Raw genomic sequence first — 8,482 nt, 5'->3', positions numbered from 1 at the left:
CTTCAGAGCCTATCCTTAAGTCGGCTTTCTTTTTGCTATGTGCATAAAGTAAGCTATATGGAAAATAATTTTGAGAACTACTGATGGTGTACCAGAAAAGGGTTTAAACTATGATTTTCAAAAGTTAAACTCTTTTACGAAATTGTGAGATTACTGGACTATGATTTGTACCTATTGACATTTTATGGAAATGTTGGGACACACTGAGCCTAGCTCACCTTTTGAAAATGTTTCCCCCTTTCAGATACTGTTGGTTAGATACCTTGGTTCGAGCACTTGGAGGATCAACATATCTCTTGAAGTAAATCAGATTGTAATGTTTTTATCTGGCAAGTTGACTTTATTTTGGTGACATGGACCTTATTTTAAAATATTGGATTTTATAATGATAACTCTTTTGCTAATACTGCTCGGTTTATTGTGATATTGAATTTGAAGACATGTTTTAAATTAAATTATTATTTATTGGTACTATATTTACGAGTTGGATTTTGATAGTATAATTTGTTTATAATTTCATGTTATTTATAATGTGATTTTATATTGATGGAATAACGGTTTCGAAAAATGTCTTTAATAATCATAATGTGATCCATTAGACTTAGTCGAAACGCATAAACCGGGTCGAGGGGATTACATTTATTGGTATCAGAGCTTTTGGTTTTTAACCCTCGGACTGTATATGAGTCCACATTGAAAATACGGTTTTGAAATATTTTACAAAACGAGTTACTAAGGCCATGTCACAAAGTTATTAAGATTTTAACTATGTTTGAGACTCCAAGTGCTTTTCTAACCCTAAGTTTTATCTTCTGTAGTAAACTTGAGATCCATCAAAATGAGTGCTAGACGTGGTCGTCGAACTAGCCGTGGACGAGGTCGAGTGGCTAGATTCGCAGATCCGATCGATGAGATACGGGTAGATCCCCCACCTCTGATAGGTGATCATGCTCCTACGACCCCAACGGATCTGCCTCCTGCCGCTGGTATTGGCATGACTACACCGATAATAGGAGCGACCGATATTGAGTCAGAGTCTACCGGAGTTGCTTTGGATGAGAATTTTGGTAGACAATTTCTGCAGTTAATACAGGGAGCAGTCGGAGCTACTGGTGTTGTATCTGAGGTTCCTATTTCGCAGACTTTTATTGCCAATGGAGTTAGAACTTTTGGGGGACAGATAGGTGGAGCTCCTACTGAAGCTGAGGATTGGCTCCAGGATACAGAGAGACGCATGGATCAGTTGGGTTTGGACTCAACTAAGAGATATCAGGGTGCTGTGGCGATGTTAGATGGCAATGCCTACACTTGGTGGGAGTCAGTGACCAGTAGTGTTCCTACCGATCGTTTGACCTGGAATTTCTTTAAGGATCGCTTTCGGAGCCGTTTTCTGGGAGAGCGCTATTTAGCTCAGAGACGACAACAGTTTCAAGACCTGGTTCAGGGAGACATGACTGTTTCTGAATATGAGATCGAGTTCCTGAAGTTGCTGAAGTATGGATTCAGTATGGTTCCTACGGAGAGAGATCGATGTCGTAAATTTGCCCTTGGACTCAGATACGAGCTGCGTAGGCAAGTTGTAACCCATCAGGATGAGATATTTGATGTGCTGGTGGGCAGAGCCAAAGATGCGGAAGAGGTGGAGGTTTTAGCTTCTGGTAGAGAACGTGTTGATCAAGATCGATCTAAGAAATTTTCAGGCCCGATGGAGTCATCAGCACAGTCCGGAAAGAGGACTCGTACTTTAGCCCCTCAGAGAAGCAATACACGTTTCAGGCCTGCAGCATCCTCACCTTTAGCTGTCAGTCGAGGCGGTTCCTCGTCGTATTATAATGGGCCCCTTTGTGAGTATTGTGGTAAACAGTATTCAGGAGAGTGTCGTAAGAAGATGGGTCTTTGCTATCAGTGTGGATCTAGTGGTCATTATCGGAGGGATTGTCCTCAGTTAGTTTCGTTTGAGCAGACCACTACCCAAACTCCTGTGCGTTCGCAGCCTACAATACAGACCCCAATTAGAGATCGTAGTCAAGGAAAGACTCGAGGATCAGCGTCCAGGACAGACAGTAGAGCCCAACCTCAGCAAAATAGAGGGCCAACAGCTTCTGAGGCTAGACAGCCAGCTTTAGTTTATGCAACTAGGCGTCGTGATGACAGAGATGAGCCTGAGGTTATTGCAGGTACATTTACTATTTATTCTACCCCATACTTTGTATTATTGGACAATGGCTCCACTCACTCCTATGTATCGAGCTCAGTATCTCAAAACCTTCAGATTCCGATCGAGAACACTGAAAATACTGTTACAGTTACAAGTCCAGTAGGACAAGCGGTATTAGTGAATAAAGTATTTCGGCGTTGTCCTCTCGAGGTTCAGGGAGAAATTTTTCTCGCTGATCTTATGGAACTTCCTTTAGGGGAGTTCGATCTAATTCTTGGAATGGATTGGATGAATAAACACAAGGTAAAACTGGATTGCGAATACAAGCGAGCTACTCTGAAGACTTCAGATGGTCAGACTGTTGTGTTAATTGGTGAACGGCGTGGTTATCTCTCCAATATAGTTTCAGCGATGGAAATTGATCATATGATCCGGAAGGGATATGAGACCTTCATTGCTTGTATTTTGAACACCAAAGGTGCATTGTCCACGATCGAGGAGATTCGTACAGTTAGCGAGTTTCCTGATGTTTTTCCGGAGGAGTTGCCTGGGTTACCTCCTGATAGAGAGGTAGAGTTCGAGATTGAGACTTATCCGGGATCTTCACCTATTTCTATGGCACCTTATCGTATGGCTCCAAAGGAACTTAAGGAGTTGAAAGTCCAATTGCAAGAATTATTCGATCGAGGATTTATCCGACATAGTACTTCACCATGGGGAGCTCCAGTTCTATTCGTGAAAAAGAAGGATGGGTCGCTAAGATTATGTATTGACTATCGGAAATTGAACAAGATGACGGTCAAGAATAAATACCCATTACCCAGGATTGATGACTTATTTGATCAATTGCGAGGAGCTACTGTATTCTCTAAGATTGATCTTCGTTCGGGGTATTATCAATTGAAAGTTAAAGGATCTGATGTTGCAAAAACGGCCATTCGCACTAGATATGGTCATTATGAATTTTTAGTGATGCCTTTTGGTTTGACGAACGCTCCTGCAGCTTTTATGGATTTGATGAATCGGGTGTTCCGACCATATTTGGATCAATTTGTGGTGGTCTTCATTGACGATATTCTGATCTATTCTCGTACTGAGGCAGAGCATGACGAGCATTTGAAGATCGTTCTGCGGACTTTGAGAGAGCATCGTCTATATGCCAAACTAAGCAAGTGTGAGTTTTGGCTTCAAGAAGTGTCATTTCTGGGGCATATTATTTCTGCGTGAGGTGTTCAGGTTGATCCCAGCAAGATAGAGGCTATTATGAATTGGAAATGACCTAAGAACGTATCTGAAATCCGCAGTTTCTTGGGCTTGGCTGGTTATTATCGACGTTTTGTTGAGGGCTTCTCGATCATTGCTTCTCCTTTGACAAAGTTGTTAAGGAAGAATGTTCTGTTTGACTGGGGCGAGACACAACAGGAGAGCTTTGAGAAATTAAAGGCGGTTTTGACTCAAGCACCGGTGTTGATTCAACCGAAGTCCGGGAAGGATTTTACAGTGTATAGTGATGCTTCACATTCAGGACTTGGTTGTGTTTTAAAGCAGGAAAGTAAGGTGGTGGCTTATGCATCCCGTCAGCTGCGGCCGCATGAGCGTAATTATCCTACTCACGATTTAGAGTTGGCAGCAGTAATTTTTGCCTTGAAGATTTGGAGACACTATCTTTATGGAGAGAAGTGTTACATTTTCACAGATCATAAGAGCTTAAAGTATCTTCTGACCCAGAAGGAACTTAATTTGAGACAGCGTCGCTGGTTAGAGCTTCTAAAGGATTATGATTGCGTGATTGATTACCACCCTGGTAAAGCTAACATTGTAGCAGATGCTTTGAGTCGAAAGACGGTATCGGAGTTGAGGTCTTTAATGGCCAAGATGAATTTATATGACGATGGCACTTTGTTAGCAGAATTGCAAGTTAAGCCGACCTTGGTTGATGAGATCAAAGCTAAGCAGCCCCTTGATAGCTCCTTGCTTTCCATCTTTGAGCAAGTAGAGCAGGGGACAAACACAGATTACGCAATTGATCAGGATGAAGTTTTATGCTTTAAAGGTAGATATTGTGTGCCTGATGATGCTGAATTGAGGCAGACTATCCTTACTGAGGCTCATAGTAGTCCATATGCTATGCACCCCGGAGGAGATAAGATGTACCGGAATTTGAGAGAGAGGTATTATTGGATTGGTATGAAGAAAGACATATATGACTTTGTGGCTAGGTGTTTGACTTGTCAGCAAGTTAAGGCAGAACATCAACATCCATCAGGTTTGTTACAGCCTATCAAGATTCCTGAATGGAAATGGGAGCGTATTACTATGGATTTTGTTACTGGCTTGCCTATGACTCCTTCGAAAAAAGATTCAGTTTGGGTGATTGTTGACAGACTTACAAAGTCAGCTCACTTCATTCCTGTGCGAGTAAATTATACTTTGGATAAGCTGGCAAGATTGTATATTTCAGAGATTGTCAGATTGCATGGTGTTCCATTGTCTATTATTTCTGATCGAGATACGAGATTTACTTCGAGATTTTGGAAGGCGTTACATACGGCTTTGGGAACAAGATTGGATTATAGTACATCATTTTATCCACAAACTGATGGTCAATCTGAGAGAGTAATTCAGATTCTGGAGGATATGTTGCGGGGTTGCGTAATCGATTTTCATGGTAGTTGGGAGAACTTTTTGCCGTTGGCTGAATTTGCTTACAATAACAGTTATCAGACCAGTATTCGTATGGCACCCTATGAAGCGCTCTATGGGCTTAAATGTCGCACTCCGATCTGTTGGACTGAGTTGCGTGATAGGAAAACGTTGGGACCTGAGTTAGTGCGAGAGACGGAGGACACAGTCAGATTAATCCGTGACCGTCTGAAAGAGGCATTTGATAGGCAGAAATCTTATGCAGATCAAAGAAGGAAGGATATAGAGTTTGAAGTGGGAGATCGGGTCTTTTTGAAAGTTTCACCCTGGAAGAAAGTATTAAGATTCGGGCGTAAGGGTAAATTGAGTCCAAGATTTATTGGACCATTTCGTATCTTGAAGAGGGTAGGACCTGTTGCATATCAGCTTGAGTTGCCTTCTGAGCTAAGTCGTATTCATGATGTCTTTCATGTATCAATGTTGAGGAGATACCGTCCAGATCCAGGTCACATTATTCAGGTTGAAGAAGTAGAGCTGAGACCTGATTTGTCATATGAAGAGGAGCCCATTCAGATCTTGGAGAGAGATGAACGAGTTCTTCGGAATAGACGAATTCCAATGGTCAAAGTTCAGTGGAGGAATCGAGGCCCCTCAGAAGCTACTTGGGAGACATTGGAGTCAATGGAGGCTCAGTTTCCTCAAGTATTCTCATAAGGTAAATTTCGAGGACGAAATTTCTTGTAGAGGGGGAGAATTGTAACAACCCGATTTTCAAAATAATATTTAATTAAAATTGGAGGGTTTAATTGTGAAAATTTGGCGAAAATTTGGGACTGAATTGAAAGATTTTAAAACTTGGAGCTTGTTTTAAAGTTAAAGAAAATTTAGGGACCAAACCCTGAATTTAACCATGGAGTGTCGGCAGACAATTGTTATATGCGTGATTTCTGTTTTGAAAAACAGAAATCAATTTCACAAATCCTTCCTCACGCACACAACTTCCAAACTCGATTCCGACGCCGTCCGAATTCCGATCGTTGTTTTGAAACCACCGTTGTGTTCATCATCGAGCGAGGAGCAAACCCTTCAAATTAATTGAAGTGAAACGCGGCCAAACGTCGGGAATTTCCAGTCAAAGTAGCGACGGTTTTGTTAGCTCTATCGCCGAGAAAATCTTAAATTCACCGCTGATCGTTGCTCTGTTTACGACACCTCCCGCACCATCGTGTTCCTTGTGCTGTTCCGAGTTCACCGGTGTCAACCTTGTCCGCCGTAGACGGCGGCGCGTGAGGAGGTGGTGCAGTCAAAGATTCGGCCGATTTGAAATTGAGCTCTCCGCCGTTCAAAAATTTGAACCGATCGTTGTAAGTATCTCGAAATCTCTCAAAATAATTTTTAGAAATTTTTTCGGGATTTTTAGGGCCCCGGAGGACGCCTCACGCGCCACACGCGCCGCCGCAGGGCGAGTGGCTGCTGGAAACCGGTTTAACCGGTTCGAACCGGTTTGACCGGTCTGAACCGGTTCGAACCGGTTTGACCGGTCTGAGCCGGTTTGACCGGTCTGACCCGACCCGACCGTTGACCCGACCCGACCGTTGACCCGACCTTACCCGACCGTTGACCGTTGACCGTTGACCGTTGACTTTCTTTGACCAAAACTTAAAATGGCTTTGACCGAGCATTAAACGACCGTTAATCTTTTCCGAGTATACCTATCCTGATAGTTTTCGACGTGCCAAATCCGTTTCCATGGTCCGTTTTGTCAAATTCGAATCCGAAGGTCTCCAAATCTACGGTCAAAGTGGTTGACTTTGACTTTGACCAAGAATTTGAATTTTTGGAAAGTCATACTTTATGTTTTTCGACGCCCTGATTCCGATTCTGCAATCCGTTTGGCTAAATTCAGACTCGAAATACCTCAAATTGATAGTCAAACCTGAAAAATGCTTATATACTTAAGAAGTTTAGCTTTGAACAATTAAATAGGATTTAGGACTGATAAATATTATTGTTTGAAGGTACAAGAGACTCTACGGATCGTTCGACAGCTCGACCCAGCTCTTCTAGATCAGTTAAACCACGTGTGCCAGTATTCACCCGTTCGAAAACTGTAGCAGAGCGTGGTGAAACCAGCAATCAGTAGATTTGTTATTTGAATCTATTGTCGAGGTGTGTTCCCTACTTATTATTGAACTGTTTTATTGGTTTTAATATGTGGTACACCGAATTCATTGGTTATTGTTTTATGGATGCACCAATTTAATGTGACAATTTATGGAATATGGCTGCTATCTAATTTTTGTTTTGAAATGGTATATGATTACCATGTTTTTGGATTTATGGAATTTATGTCACGGTGCAATTGAATTTTGTAATTGAATTACGATGGAATAGCTCTGATCAAGCTAACTGGGCCTAATGTGACTCTTGAGGGCCCCAAGATGTTTCATTAGGTCGGCTTTCCTTTGCTGTGTGCTTTGGGTAAGCTATATGGACTTATTGACTTGGGCTTAAGGATACAAGCTTCAGAGCCTATCCTTAAGTCGGCTTTCTTTTTGCTATGTGCATAAAGTAAGCTATATAGAAAATAATTTTGAGAACTACTGATGGTGTACCAGAAAAGGGTTTAAACTATGATTTTCAAAAGTTAAACTCTTTTACGAAATTGTGAGATTACTGGACTATGATTTGTACCTATTGACATTTTATGGAAATGTTGGGACACACTGAGCCTAGCTCACCTTTTGAAAATGTTTTCCCCCTTTCAGATACTGTTGGTTAGATACCTTGGTTCGAGCACTTGGAGGATCAACATATCTCTTGAAGTAAATCAGATTGTAATGTTTTTATCTGGCAAGTTGACTTTATTTTGGTGACATGGACCTTATTTTAAAATATCGGATTTTATAATGATAACTCTTTTGCTAATACTGCTCGTTTTATTGTGATAATGAATTTGAAGACATGTTTTAAATTAAATTATTATTTATTGGTACTATATTTACGAGTTGGATTTTGATAGTATAATTTGTTTATAATTTCATGTTATTTATAATGTGATTTTATATTGATGGAATAACGGTTTCGAAAAATGTCTTTAATAATCATAATGTGATCCATTAGACTTAGTCGAAACGCATAGACCGGGTCGAGGGGATTACATCAAACTTTGAACTTATATATATTTTTCTATCCGACTTGATTATTTTTTTGTGTATTTGGGACTTTGAGATATTTTATGTCTACGAGGTTTGGAACTTCATTTTAGCATGCATTATTTTATATAAACTCAGTTTTACTATTGTCATATAAAAACTTTCTATCGTCTCATGTTATAATCTGAATATGTTTTGAGTTATGATATTTATATATGAACTTGAAAAAACTTATGTTTTATGTTAATCTAAACTATTTTATTCTATAAGATTCAGTTGTAATTTCTAGATCGAATTTAGGGGTTACATTTAGTGGTACCAAAGCCCAAGTTTAACTCTTGAACTGTGTTACTAGTAAAACTTATATTATTATGTAAAATAATTTTTACATGAATCAGAAATGTTTTGGATTTGAGAGATGTTTTATGAAATATATTTTGAAAACAACTATTTAAACAATCTAATTTGATATATTTTACATAATAGTGCTTGCGGTCATAAGGGCTGAGCCACTGTTGTTGATATG

The sequence above is a fragment of the Hibiscus syriacus genome, unplaced genomic scaffold, assembly GCF_006381635.1.
Source record: "Hibiscus syriacus cultivar Baekdansim isolate YM2019G1 unplaced genomic scaffold, ASM638163v2 tig00116965_pilon, whole genome shotgun sequence".
NCBI lineage: Eukaryota > Viridiplantae > Streptophyta > Magnoliopsida > Malvales > Malvaceae > Hibiscus > Hibiscus syriacus.
The sequence above is the reverse complement of the archived record's forward strand: the minus strand, read 5'-3'. Positions refer to the sequence as shown.